The 14472-nt window shown below is 49.5% G+C and overlaps 1 protein-coding gene across 1 annotated transcript in view; it reads right to left on the bottom strand.

Moving 5' to 3' along the window:
- LOC144103456 (putative cytochrome P450 12a5, mitochondrial) overlaps nt 1–14472 on the bottom strand; it is a 64573-nt gene that overhangs the window by 13190 nt on the left and 36911 nt on the right. The window lies entirely within an intron of this gene.

The following is a 14472-nucleotide window of genomic DNA, read 5'->3' as shown; positions in this document are numbered from 1 at the left end:
AAATACCGAATTAATCGCAGCGAGGTGCTGGAATTGGTAAAAATATACGTCTAATTAGGACAGGTAGAAACAGCTGATCCGGATCATTAGAGGGAAATAACTAGAAAGATAAGAAAGAATTGGGTGGAGCACATATGGAAGGTTCTCTAAGATCATGAATGGCATTTCACTAATATCTCTCAAGAGAAAAGTATACAGCAGTTGTATATTGTCGGTACTCGCGTACAGAGCAGAAACTTGGAGGCTAACGAAAAGTGTTCAGCTTCAGTTCAGGACAATACGGCAAACCATGGAAAGAAAAATGATAGGTGTAATGTTGAAGAGACCTGAAGCGGGCAGAGTGGGTGAGGGAACAAACGCGGGTTATTGACATCTTAGACGAAATCAAGACAAAGAAATGGGCTTGGGCAGGGCCTGTGATGCGAATGCAAGATAAGCGCTGGTTCTTAAAGGTAACGGAATGGATTCCGAGACAAGGCAAACGTAGCACGGGCGGCAGAACCTTAGGTGGGCGAATGAGTTTATGAAGTTGGCAGGCATAGTATGCGCACAGATGGCAAAGGGCAGGATGAATCGTGGAGACACGGGAAAGGCCTTTGCCCTGCAGTGGGTGCAGTCAGGCGGATGATGATGATCATGTGGGCGATGTTTGATGAGTCGCTAGATCGAAGGCGGTGATGGGGGAGTAGGTAGTCCTCTGGCTACTAAGGTGTGGTGGAAAAAAGTCTGGTTTTGCAGTGTAGGTTGGAATGTAAGCTCCCACGCTTGAGCCTGAGGTTCCACTTCAATCAACACGAGACTTCCAGGGCGGGCACAGTAATTCTTTTTTTTTGCACAAAAAATTTGGGCAACTGAAGCGACTATTCTTCGGAAGGCAATTGGAATTATTCTCGGAGGTTGCATTGATCCTTCTGCTCTAAGCCGGGGCTGAACAGAAGTAGCAGTATTTTTTTGGACGTTGGAGGTGTGTTGAAGTAGATAGAAAGCTTTTCGCGATGCTCTTAAACAAGTTGACCTGGCCCACATAGCTCACCTCAATGATGCTAATGAAGTTTATAATAAGTTCCTTGGTATTTTCAAACAACTATACCAATTGTATTTTCCCTCTACAACATATAAAGCCTCACGAAAAACTCGGAAACCATGGATCCACCATGAGTTACGAAAAGAAATAAAAATGAAAAACAAGCTGTATAGAACATTTCTAACCACACGTTCAGTTGAAGATTTGAGGTTATTTAAAGAATTTAGAAATAAATTAACAAAGAAATTGCGATCAGCACGAACAGAATATTACTCTGCATTTCTAGACGTCAAGAAGGGTCGTCATGATGTGGTTTGGACCCGTTTAAACTCATTGCTGCACCGTAACCAGTCACATGGCCAAGTGCGGAATCTTAAGATCGATGATAAAGAACTTTCAGGGACAGAGCTGGCAAATGCTTTCAACGACTTTTTCACGAAAAAGAAAACGGATGGGTCTGCACGGAATGCATGCGATTACTTAGACTTTCATAACGATAATACAATATTTCTTGAACCTGTCACGACGGATGAAGTAGCATCGGTCATACTCAGCCTAAAAAATAGCAGCAGTCGAGATATTGACGACATCCAGATAAAGCCCATAAAATATGTAGCCGATATTATAGCTCCAGCTGTGGCACATATTTTTAATGTTTGTTTAGCTACATCAGTATTCCCAGAAAAAATGCAGATTGCTAAAATAACTGTTTTATTTAAAAAAGGAGACCGAAATGACTTGGGTAATTATAGACCCATCTCTGTATTGCCTGTTTTCTCTAAAGCATTGGAGAAAATTCTACACTCTAGACTGAATAAATTTTTAGATAAATACAACTTGCTCACACCATATCAGTTCGGATTCCGGAAAAACAAGTCTACTGAACTAGCACTCTTAGAGCAAAAAGAATATATTCTGACACAGTTTGAACACAAAGAGCTCGTAATAGGAATATTCATAGACTTCTCAAAGGCATTTGACTTGGTTAATCATAAGTTACTTCTAGAGAAGCTATGGCACTACGGAATTCGGGGCCAGGCTGCAGAACTAATAAAATCTTACCTGTCAAAAAGGAAACAAACTGTCAACATAGATAATACATATTCAGAAATAAAAGAAATTTATTCTGGTGTCCCACAGGGAAGCATACTTGGGCCCCTACTTTTCAACATTTACCTTAATGATATTGTGAACATTAACCCAAATGTCAGGTTTATCATATATGCCGATGATACTAGCATTTTTTTCTCCGGAAGCAACATTCATGACCTGATACAAATGTGCAACACAACAATGATCACACTGGAAAGATGGTCACAATCAAACTATATGCGCGTGAATGAAAAAAAGACTAAAGCTGTAATATTTCGACCAAGAAACAAACCGATCACCCCACACGATAGTATTACCTTTAACTCGAGAGAAATAGAAATAGTTGATCACTTCAAATGCCTAGGTGCAGTATTTTCTTCGCACATGTCTTGGGAAGATCACACAAATCATGTTGTCCGGCAGTTAGCCAGGGTAACAGGCACGATTGGCTGCATTAGATACATTCTTCCTAAATCAATTAAACTACTTCTCTATAACACACTGTTCTGTGCCCACATTAACTACTGCCAGCTTGTATGGGGCACTGCAACGTATTCTTCATTACAAAAAATTTATGTTCTGCAAAAAAAGTTTCTTCGCTACGTCTTTAATGCGGACTATGGAGCACCCAGCAAAGCGTTCTTTCGTGAAACGGGCATAATCAAAATCTTTGATTTATATCAATATCGACTGAGTGTGCGTTTTAAACTTGAAACCAAAAATAACATAAATTATATTCGACGTCTGGCAAATTTGAAAGAAAAAGAAGCGAGTTACCCTTTTAGAGAGCCTGAAACCTGGTTGGTGCCTACACCACGCATAAATACCGGTAAACAGCGCCTGCAATATAGACTTCCTTCTCTTCTAAACACATACAAATCTGCCAATTTCAACTTGTCTACCTGTACTAATCGTGAGCTGCGTTGCTTATACATAGACTGTGTTACAAAATGATTTTTTTTTCTTTAAACTGCACTAAGAGGTGTTTTTGTTTCGTTTAATTTGTATTGTTTGATTCATTGTGCTTTTGTTGTACTGCTGAAAGATACTTATGCAATGATGTTTGGATGAACATGTAAATTGCCCACATGTACAATCCAGTGGTAGATTTTTTTTTTTTTTGGTGTTAATGTGTTTTTCTCTGAATTGTTTTCTTTTGTTTGTTTTGTTATTTTTTCTCGTTGCCTGTCACTGCTGCCCGGTATAATGGGGGCTGCGGCTCAGTCAAGCTGTCTATGACAGCTTTTTCTGCAGCTCCTCTGTCACTTTTTTGAGGCAGAAATAAAATTGATTGATTGATTGATTGATAAGTGGGCGGCAGCTCCCTGGCTGAAGGGCGTGGGCTAGTAGGCGGTGCTTGCGTAGGGCAGCTCGTTTTCCCGCCGCATCGCTGAACTTGATTCCTCCGTGGCGTTTGCAGCGTGAGTCGTTATACTGAGCCCAACTCAAGCCATCGCGTGGATGACGTTCCTCCACGTTCACCGATCAAAGCTTCCTTCCACGTTCACCGAATGGAGGGCCGGCAGTGAAAGAGAGCAAGTGGATTGACAGAGAGTAGATTGACGGCCCCGCTGCTATCTTTGTGCTGTACCGATGCTGCCGGTGCGTCGGGAGGGTGAAGGCTTCGCTTCTTTATACATCAGAATAACAAGGAGCGGTGGGAGGGGGCGAGATCACTCCCATCATTTCTGTGATAAAAAAAAAATTAATGAGGCGTTGCCTCTCCATGCAGTCGTGTTGAGTTCCACCAGCTAAAGGAGTAGGCGCGTCCTCTCTAATGTTAATATTTTTATTAATCCACACCGATAAGCGGCATTACAGGGGGAGACAGTATACATAAAAGAAACATGACATGTGAAGTATATTATATATCATATTACTTTTTATTATTTACACGCTTTGAAACTGTGCTTAACCTGCATGCACGGATATATGGATTCCAAAATTCGAAGCATGCGAGGACCTTTCGCAGCATTAAAATAAAAAATGAGCTAATTTGCGGTTTTGCAATCCACACTAAGGCATGAATTTGCGCTGAAGTGGGAAACTTGAAATTAATTACAAGTATGGGACAAATAATGATTGGAGGTACAGGTTTATGCGAGATTGGTGTAATGAACTTCCATCCATACACCCTGCCAAAATATTTTGCCAGTAGTACCTTACAGCCTGGATAAAAAACTTCCCAAAAGAAAATTGTGGTGATATAAATTACATTTTACGAACCCAGCAAGTCCTGAAAGTTATTCTGTTTCTGGACATTTTTTTTCATGCGTGCTTGTTTTTTATTGGCTGTTTCATGCAGAGTTTTTTCATGCATGCCGTCATGCTTCCATGAGAAGCTTTCACCGAACGCTGGGGTTTGATTTATTTTAGCGATGCGGAAGATAGCGTCAGCTTACTCTGAAGACATCAAAATTTATAAACTGCAGAGGTGTTTGTTCGCAGTGCAGGTCGGTGGTCGTAAATCGAAAAGCGTCACGACGAGCACACTCTTAGGGGTCACTCAAGATCCCGAATTACCCTTCGTCGATATCTTCGTCCCGTTGCTTGGAGTGCAGCAGTTCTTTCCCATTACAGTTACCTCCCCGCCGAAAAAGGAGCCATCCAGGAGTATTAATGAAAGGCAAGAATGAACAGATAATAGTAGGGCTTAAGAAGCTCGACATGTACAGTTTCGCAGCCCGGCTGACGATTATCCGCAGAAAGGTCAAGGAAATCAATTATGTAATTCACGGGAGACGTTTACTGTAGAACGCGATAAGGTCCGTGATAGCAGGAAAGCAGTTTCGTGGCAAGGACTGTAGTGGAAGAAGGAACCCAGAGCTAAAGAGCACGCCACAAAGATATTCCGCGGGAGGGTCCGAAGGATCCCGATGGTGCTTCTGGTGCCACTGCAGCTGCGTAGTGAAATAACGCGCAAGTTCCTTGTCTTCTTTCGCATACACGTGAGCTTCGTAAAGGCGTTTGGTCTGTGAAGGCTCAGGGCGATAATAAAGGATGCTTTCCATACTGGATGTAGGCTCTGTACTCTATAAGAGATAGAATGGGGAGAATCCCGTCGGTGCCTGTGTAGTCGTAATTGACGCTTACGTGACGAAAGGGAGTACTTGGTCCCAGTTGGAGTGGGCGGTATCAACGTACACGGCGAACATGTGACTGAGTGTGCAGTTCAACTGCTCAATCAATGCTTTGGTTTGAGGTTGATATGCGCTGGTACAGCGATGGACGATTTGGAATTGCTTTAGCAGCGCCTCGACGGCGTCCGAGCGACAACGCGGCTACGGTCACTAAGCAGTTCTGCAGCGGTGTTGTGGCGAAGAACAACACAGTGAAGGATGAAAGAAGGGGCACCCTGTGCGGCGACAGATTGGAGAGTTGACGTTTCTACGTAACGAGTGAAGTGGTGAACTGCCACGATGACCCAGCTGTTTTCAGCCGAAGTGGTTGGAAGCGGGCCGTAAAGATCAATGCTGACGCGGTCAAAGGGGAAGCCAGGGCAGGCTAGCGGCTGTAAGAGAGCGGTGTCGTGGCGGGGAGTGTTCTTGCGACGTTGGCAAGCTTGACAGGGCCGAATGTATTGACCAATGAAGCTGTACATACCGCACCCGTATTATAGCAGATGCAGGCGCGCATACTTTTTCAATACGCCGGCGTACCGCATTTTGGATCTGAGTGGGCAGAGGCGCAGATGGCAAAACAGAGGTGGCGCGAGAGTGCCAACAGGCATTTCAGCCCATCGGAGAGGTAGTTTGCAAGGGTGGTCAAACGGCCTAATTGGCAGTGTTTAGCTACGCATTATGAAACCACATCATGAACTGCAAAATGGTGGGCTTGGCTACGGTTGGTTCGGGAAGAAAAATACGGAAAAAGACAGGAAGATGAGCATCTAGATTATCCAAGGATCCTTCATTTGTTCGGAGAGCATATCAGGGACGTCAAACGGCGAGACATTGTAGTCTCAGACAAGGGCAGAAGAGAAGGGAGCAATGTGTATGTCGGCAGCCACAGGAAGCTTAGCTTAGCGCACAGGCTGGTCGCACAACGAAACGTTACACAAGGAAAAAAGTGCAAGCTCAACACGGGCACAATCAATCACTGCTCGGTGGACCGAGAGGAAGTCGCATCCGAGGATAGCATCGTGAGAGCACGACGCAGCACAGCAAACTCGATGGCATATGCTACGTCGTTGATACAAAAGCGTACCTTGCAGAATGCGATGGGTTGCATACACTTCCTTCTCGCTGTACGGAGCAAAAATTCAGACAGTTGCGTCGTATCCTTGCGAATTGTGCGGCGTAGAGAATCATTGTTCATTGAAACGGCAACGCCCGTGTCAACGAGCTGAGAACAGGGATGCCTCCGACAAACAACCGAATCACGTCATCGCGAGGAAACGGAGGACTTAACCAGTTTGCAAAAGACGCAGTTCTTGTCTCCGGAACTGCTGCTTAAAGGTGTCTTCTAGGAGGAGGAGGAGGAGGAGGAAAAACATTTATTCAGAGCACAAAAACTGGGTGGGTTCAGTTCGAGAACCCATTGGTCGGGATCCCATCACCAGAGCACTGGGGAAATTCAACGCTGGTGAGCGAAGGCGAGTGGAGAGTCGAGTATTGTGGGCGAGGGAGAGACCAGCCACAAGAGCCAGTGGGAAAGAGTGGCTCTTGATGGAATCCGTGCGGGACCACATCATCCCCAGAACAAGGCAAAATCTGACGGCAACGACGTGCGACGTAGCCTGGAAGCCCCAAGCGTAGCAAATGGGCCGATTGTTGGCTATGCGCCAAGGGTTCGTTGGGTGGCGTCCGCTGCGAGGAAACGAGGCAGGCGGGGGTGGTACAGACTGGAGTGGAGAATAATAAACAAGACTGCTACGATGTACTGGGTGGGCAAGCGAGCACGAAGTACGGGCGATGGCTTTAGCACAGTTGAGCGGTGCTGCTACAGGAAGAAGCGAGGGGCTGAATGGACGGAGTGCAGCGACGTGGTCCTGAAAATGTCGGTGCGAGGGTGGGCGTTAGGTCAGGAGGAAGGCAGACAGGATCTTGAACATGATGCAGGAGAGAAATATGGCAGCCGATTTCTTCGTGGTTGGAATTTTTGACTCGCTGCATGAACCGAGTGTGCTCACTATATGAGGGACCAAAGGCTAAGCCAGCAAGACCCTCGGGAGACGCGCCAGACTGAAGTGTAGAAGCGCGTTGTTTTGGTAACTCGTCAAAGCTTTAACACAGCTGGATGACGGTGCTGACGGGGGTGGGGTTTTTCGCCAGGAGCATTTGCAAATCATCATTCATGATTACTTTAAGGACGTGGTGAATTTTGTCTGGCTCGCGCTTGAAAGGATTGACGCGCTTGCATAAGTCAACGATGTCGTCAATATAACTCGTGAAGTTTTCGGCATGGAGCTGAGCTCGAGCACGGAGACATTGCTCGGCTTGGAGTTTCCACACAGCGCACGGTCGAAAACGTCGGCGAAGCTGGTCTTAAATAACGACCAGGTGGGAAAGTCGGCTTCATGGTTACGAAACCATACGTTAGCAATGTCCGCGAGTTAGAAGAGGCCGTTGACCAATTTAACGGAATCATCCCATCGATTGTAAATGCTGACGTGCTCGTAGGAGGCCAGCCAATCGTCGATATCCTGGTCGATAGTGCCACTAAATAGAAAATGGTCACGCTGGCGCTGCTACCCGGAACAGAGGAGGGTGTTAGAGATGGGCGGCGATGATTCGCTCGTACCATCTGTCATGGTGTCCGGGGCAGTAATATTCGGCTTCGAGGTTCCGGGCTGAGGACCGGAATGAGAACATAGCCACTTCTAGGAGGTTTAAAGATATTTATTCGCTGTGCAGGTGGATGGTCGCAGCCCAACATGCGTCACAACGAGCACACTCTCAGAAGACGCTGCGCTGTTCATGCTGTTGTTTGCCTCACAAAATGGCACATGTCCACAAGGGGGACTGGCCATAACCAGGCATCTACTACATGCATTGTGCCACTCAAGATCTCCAAATGCACTTTGTGGACCTCTTCGTCGCGCCGCATGATGTGCTTCCGGTTTCTGCTGTTAAAAAAAGTAATACCACGTAACGGAAACCAATATAATAAGGAGAACCGATGTGGAGAAGATATGCAACCGTAGTTTGCCATCGAGCCTATAGCAGATTTTATTCAGCGCTCGGGAGATATTGTTCAGCACTGGGCACTTATTATTGCTACAGCAGGTCCGACCGAGGACACGTGTACGGTCCACAAGGCTTTTAATTGAACTTGAACCATGTGAACCTCTCTTTCCAGGCACTTGCCGTCTGAATTCGTCCACAGCGAATGCGAATGAGTGCGTTTCGGTAGACTCACTGCCCAGACCTTCTTTGCACGCGCTTCATTTTCTGCCACTCCTTCACCCTTATGATCTGCCGCCAACGTCATGATTAAAGTGTTTTCGGAAATTAAGGCGGTTACCAATTTTTTTCCTTACCTTCTTACCTTTAACCTCGCATTTCTTCCCCATGATTGATATTGTCACTGAGAAACGGTTGGCGTAAGCAGGGATGGTTTACTTGTTTTAAGTAGACGCGCAAAACGTTGGAACGCCCAAGGGAGCAGGCAGCACGAGCGATGAAGAAGACGAAGCATCTAGCCCCGAGATGGCTCAAGGCTTGCCAACTGCCAGGAAATGCAGTTTAGACGCTGTATGGCGCCACTAGAGTAGTCCGTAGCGTAACATTGCTCCCCCTCTCATGAAGACACCGACTCGTTGTGGTAGCAATTGCAGGCAGGACCACAAAGGCAGTCGCACGTGTCTGGTGTGTGGTGTAGACACGCGCGAGGGGCTAGCGGACGTGGTACGGCTTCATCCGAGCGACGTCGACAACTTCAGAGGTCGGCCGTCTAGAAGAGCGAACTGTTCCTGGGGGGAGAAATTCGTAGGTAACTTGACTGAGCTGGCGGAGCACCTCGTAGGGGCCAAGGTACCTGTGTAGAAGCTTCTCAGAGCGTCCCCTCATGCGGATTTGGCTCCACACCCAGACTTGTTCGCCGGGCAGGTAACGCACATTTCGGTGGCGGAGGTTGTATCGCTGAGCGTCGTGAACTTGCTGGTGCCGGATGCGCTGTCGAGCGAGTTGGCGGGAGGCCTCAGCGTAACGATCAAATTGGGCAGCACCCATAACAGAGGGGGTGGCGCTATCTGGAAGCAGCACTGCATCCAGCATGGTTGTGGCTTCGCGACCATGTACTAAACGAAATGGAGTGAAGCGTGTCGTTCCCTGGACCGCAGTATTATAAGCAAAGGTGACGTAAGGGAGTATGGCATCCCAGTTCCGGTAGTCTGCGTCAACATACATATAAATCATGTCGGCGATCGTCTTGTTGAGCCGTTCGGTGAGGCCGTTCGTTTGGGGGTGGTAAGCGGTTGTTTTGTGGTGACTGGTGCCGCTTAGGCGCATAACCTCCTGCGTAAGAGCCGAGGTGACCGCTGTTCCCCTGTCAGTTAAAACGATGGTGGGTGCACCGTGACGAAGCACAATGTTTTTAATGAAAAAGTTCGCAATTTCGTCAGCAGTACCACGGGGAAGAGCTTTAGTCTCACAGTATCGGCTGAGGTAGTCGGTGGTGACCACAATGTAGCGGTTGCCCAACGAGGACTCCGGAAATGGGCAGAGTATGTCCATGCCAACTTGGTGGAAGGGAACCTGAGGCGGATCAATAGGCTGGAGCAGGCCGGCTGGCTTAGTCGGCGGCGTCTTGCGACGCTGGCACTCGCGGCAAGTTCTTACGTAACGTTTCACAACTGCAGCAACCCTTGGTCAGTAGTATTTTTGCCGTATTCGTGCCAAAGTTCGACAAAAACCCAGGTGACCAGAAGATGGGTCATTATGGCTCGCCTGCAGGACTTCGTCGCGAAGGGCAGTAGGCACGACGAGTAGATAGACAGCTTTTGTTGGACTGTAGTTTTTCTTATACAGGACGCGTTCACGTTAACAGAACGACGACAGCCGCGCGAAAAGATTCGCGGGGGAGACTGAGCGCTTCCTTCTCGACTCTCAAAGAGGGGCCGTAGTTCGCTGTCGTCCCTTTGGTGTTGAATGAGGATGGACGTGGAGATGGCACCAAGAAAAACAGAATCGTCGTCGGGGTCAGCTCGGTTATTCTCGATAGGAGCACCAGACAAACAGTCGGCATCACTGTGCCTCCTACCAGACTTTTAGACGATGGTGACATCGAATTCCTGAAGTCGAAGGCTCCAGCGTGCAAGCCGTCCCGAGGGATCTTTGAGGTTCGCCAGCCAACACAGCGAGTGGTGGTCGCTGACGACCCTGAAAGGGCGGCCATATAGGTACGGGCGAAATTTTGTTACTGCCCACACAATGGCCAGGCATTCTTTTTCGGTGGTGGAATAGTTCGCCTCAGATCGTGACAACGTGGGGCTCGCGTATGCGATTACGCTCTCGAGACCATCCTGCCTCTGCACAAGGACCGCACCGAGGCCGAAGTTGCTGGCGTCTGTGTGTAGTTCAGTGTCGGCTGACTCGTCGAAGTGTCCAAGGATGGGCGTACTTTGGAGACAAGTGCGGAGGTCTTCAAAGGCTTGCTGTTGCTCCAGGCCCCAGAAGAATGGTTCGGAATCTTTCGTGACTCGCGTGAGGGGCTCAGCGATCTGGGAGAAGTTCTGCACAAAACGCCGATAATAGGCGCAGAGACCCAGAAAGCGGCGCACACTGCGCTTATCGGTGGGCACAGGAAAAGCAGCTACGGCAGCAGTCTTATCGGGGTCTGAACTAACCCCTTTAGTGCTCATGATGTGGCTCGAAAACTTCAACTCTTCGAAAGCGAAGTGACACTTTTCGGGCTTCAGGGAATGACCGGCTGACCGAATTGCTTCGAACACAGCGCGCAGGCGTCTCAGGTGCTCTTCGAACGTGTCAGAAAAGATGACAACGTCATCCAAGTACACGAGACAGGACTGCCATTTGAGATCGGCAAGAACGGTGTCCATCATCCTCTGGAAGGTTGCAGGAGCAGAGCACAGGCCGAAAGGGAGCACCCGGAATTCGTACAGACCATCCGGTGTAATAAAGGCGGTCTTTTCCCGGTCGCGTTCGTCCACCTCGATTTTCCAATAGCCGCTTCGTAAATCTAGCGATGAGAAGTACTTGGCGTGGCGCAGCCGGTCCAGGGAGTCATCAATACGCGGGAGAGGATACACATCCTTTTTAGTGACTTTGTTTAAACGTCTGTAATCAACGCAGAACCGTATGGTTCCATCTTTCTTTGCCACTAGAACAACACGCGACGCCCACGGGCTCGTCGACGGCTGTATCACGTCGTCCTTGAGCATTTCTTGAACTTGGCGGCAAATGGCATCGCGCTGCTTCGAAGAAATGCGGTAGGGCGGCTAACATAACGGCCGTTGGTTGGCGTCAACTATAATTCGGTCCTTTGTGAGCGGTGTCTGCCTAACCTTGGAGGTCGAGGCAAAGCAGTCGCAGAAAGACTGAATAACGCTTTCCAAGCAGCGTTTCTGGTTAGTTGGGAGGTTTGGGTTCACGTCAGTGTTTATGGGAGTGGTCGGTTCCTCCACTGATGCCGGAGCTCCGGACAAAGCGTGATGTCCCGCGAATTCGCTGAGTTCCTCGAAATACGCAATAGCTGTTCTGCCAGGCAAACACTGCGGTTCACAACCAAAATTGGTCACCAAGAGTTCGGTTCGGCCCTTGTCCAGTTCAACAATTCCTCGAGCAACACAGACTTGCCGACCAAGGAGCAGTGACATGTTGGTTTCAGCAATGCCACGAATTTTGGTGCTGTTATCGCACTCTACAGTAACAAACATGCTGGATCTTGATGGGATCAAAACGTGGTCGTCACAGACGCATAACTTAGCCCTGAGTGGCTCGGTATCGTCGTCGACAGGGCCTTGGGTGGAAAACGACCCGATTAGCTCCCGGAGGTTGATAACGGCACCGTACTCATCCAAACCGAGTATGAGGTCTTTGGAGCACTCGGGTAAAACAGCAAAGCAGCCAGGGAAAGTAAGACCGCGGATCTGGATTCGCGAAGTGCAGACACCGATCGGAGTTACCACGTGACCGCCAGCTGTCCGGATCTGCGGCCCAGACCAAGGGGTCAGAACCTTCCTCAAGACGGTGGCTAACCGTCTGCTCATTACCGAAAAATCGGCGCCGGTATCCACGAGTGCGGTAACGTCGTGGTTGTCGGCGGAGGCCAGTCGCTCGCAGCGCGTCGTTGAGGTCGTCGGGTCAGGTCGTCGTCGGTCGGAGCGTCGCGGCGAATCGTTGAGTGAAGGCTCTTGACTAGGTCCAGTAGCGGCAGCCCTATCACCGGAGGACGCTGTCTTCAGTTTTCCCGACGTCGGGACGTACCTCTGAACTGCCCAGAGGATGACGGGCGGCCGGGCGAAGAGAACCGCCTTGGGGATGGCGATCGGGACTGTCGTCGCTACGAGGTCGAAGATTGCACGTTTTAAGCCAAGTACTGTTCGATACCCCGTGGTCTTTCAGCGTAGCGTGGACGAGGTGCGTCAGGTGAAAACCCCTTAAACCCATTCTGCGGTAGGGGCAGTGGCGGAGGATGTGGCCGGGCTCCCCGCAGTTTTAACAGAGCGGCCGATTGTTTGGCGTACGCCTAACGCGCGCTTTGCTCACGGGGGGCCTGAACTACTGCGGCACGGAGAGTGCTGTTGCGATTGTCTCCTGCAGGTATTGCACAGGAGTGATGGGGGGAAAAGGCACGCATCACTGGCCCGGGACTTCGTAGCGCCTCGCTGCACGTCATAACGGAGGGCGCCGGGTGTGGAGCTAGGGGTGGTTGCACAACCCGTCGGATTTCTTTGCGGACTACGTCCGTAACGGCAGCGACGCTGACCTATGGAGTTTCAAAGCGAAGTTTCACCTGTTCCTCGCGCACCAGGCTTCTTACAAGCTCCCGAAGGTCCTCGGCAGGCAGCGACGTAGGCGTGTACTGGGACTGGGAAGCGGCTGCTACAGTAGCCTGACGTCCGTAGTGGGCGCCCTGTTCCTGTAAAAAGCGCTCGATACTCATTGCCTCCTTGGTGAAGTCGGACACTGTTCGTGGCGGGTCACGGACCAGTCCGGCAAACAGCTGCTCTTTTACGCCACGCATTAATGGGTGTACTTTCTGGGCTTCGGGCATAGCAGGGTCCGCCCGATTGAACAGTAGGGCCATGTCCTCGATGAACATCGCGACGCCCTCGTTCGGCTACTGTGATCTCGAGCGCAGGGTGATTTCAGCTTTCTTTTTTCTTTCGCTGCTGGTAAATGTCGCTAGCAGCTCTCGACGAAAAGCCTCCCAGGTGGTAAAAGAAGCTTCGTGGTTCTCAAACCACGTTTTGGCCGAGTACTCGAGCGCAAAGTAGACGTTGCGCAGCTTGCGCTCGCCGTCCCTCTCATTGAAACCCGCCACCCGGTCAAAGCTGGCCAACCAGTCTTCAACGTCCTCGAACCTGTCCCCGTGGAACGGTGGCGGCGATCGAGGTGCGTGAAGGACAAATGGCGGGGCACTCCCGGAGTGCTGACTTGTCTGGCTAGCCGCGGTGGATGTCATGGCCCTTACCGGCGCTGTCAGTTGGCCGAACTCAGGTTGTAGGCCTCGCAGGTGGCGGCTCGCCTTGTGGACTGGTGTTGTAGCCACGCGTTGAGAGCTGACGTCAAAGGTGTCCTCGAGGTCAGCGTACATGGGCCGTCACCCAGCACCTCCACTAAATATGTCACTGAGAAACGGTTGGCGTAAGCAGGGCTGGTTTACTTGCTTTAATTAGGCGCGCAAGACGTTGGAACGCCCAAGGCAGCAGGCAGCAAGAGAGATGAAGAAGACGAAGCATCTAGCCCCGAGATGGCTCAAGGCTGTCCAACTGCCAGGAAATGCAGTTTAGCCGCTGTATGGCGCCACTAGAGTATTTAGTAGCGTAGCAATATGGTTGCACCACCGAAAAAGAAGCGTTAAAATATCTTCGTGAATAAGGCCAAAGGCACAAATCGAATCATAATGTGGCATTCTTAAAACCATTTCCATTTCAACGAAGCACCTCTAATAAACACGTAAATGATTAGTTACTAGAAAACGACAGGCGCGGTAACTCTGACTTCTAGGCGGACACCTCAACTCCGCCGTGCGGGAAGAGGTGAATCTGGGAGTGAGACACGAAAGAGAGAGGGTTGCTGGTGGGGCCGACTCCGAGATAACTTCGACCACCTGGCAACGTTTAACGCTCACTGATGTCGCGCAGCACACGGGCACCTTTAGCGTTTCGTCTCGATCGAAACGCGGCCGCTGCTGTCGGATTTAACCTGGGTACTTCGGCTCTGCAGCCG

Source organism: Amblyomma americanum, chromosome 9 (assembly GCF_052857255.1).
Source record: "Amblyomma americanum isolate KBUSLIRL-KWMA chromosome 9, ASM5285725v1, whole genome shotgun sequence".
Taxonomy (NCBI): domain Eukaryota; kingdom Metazoa; phylum Arthropoda; class Arachnida; order Ixodida; family Ixodidae; genus Amblyomma; species Amblyomma americanum.
This window is presented reverse-complemented; position numbering and strand designations above follow the sequence as displayed.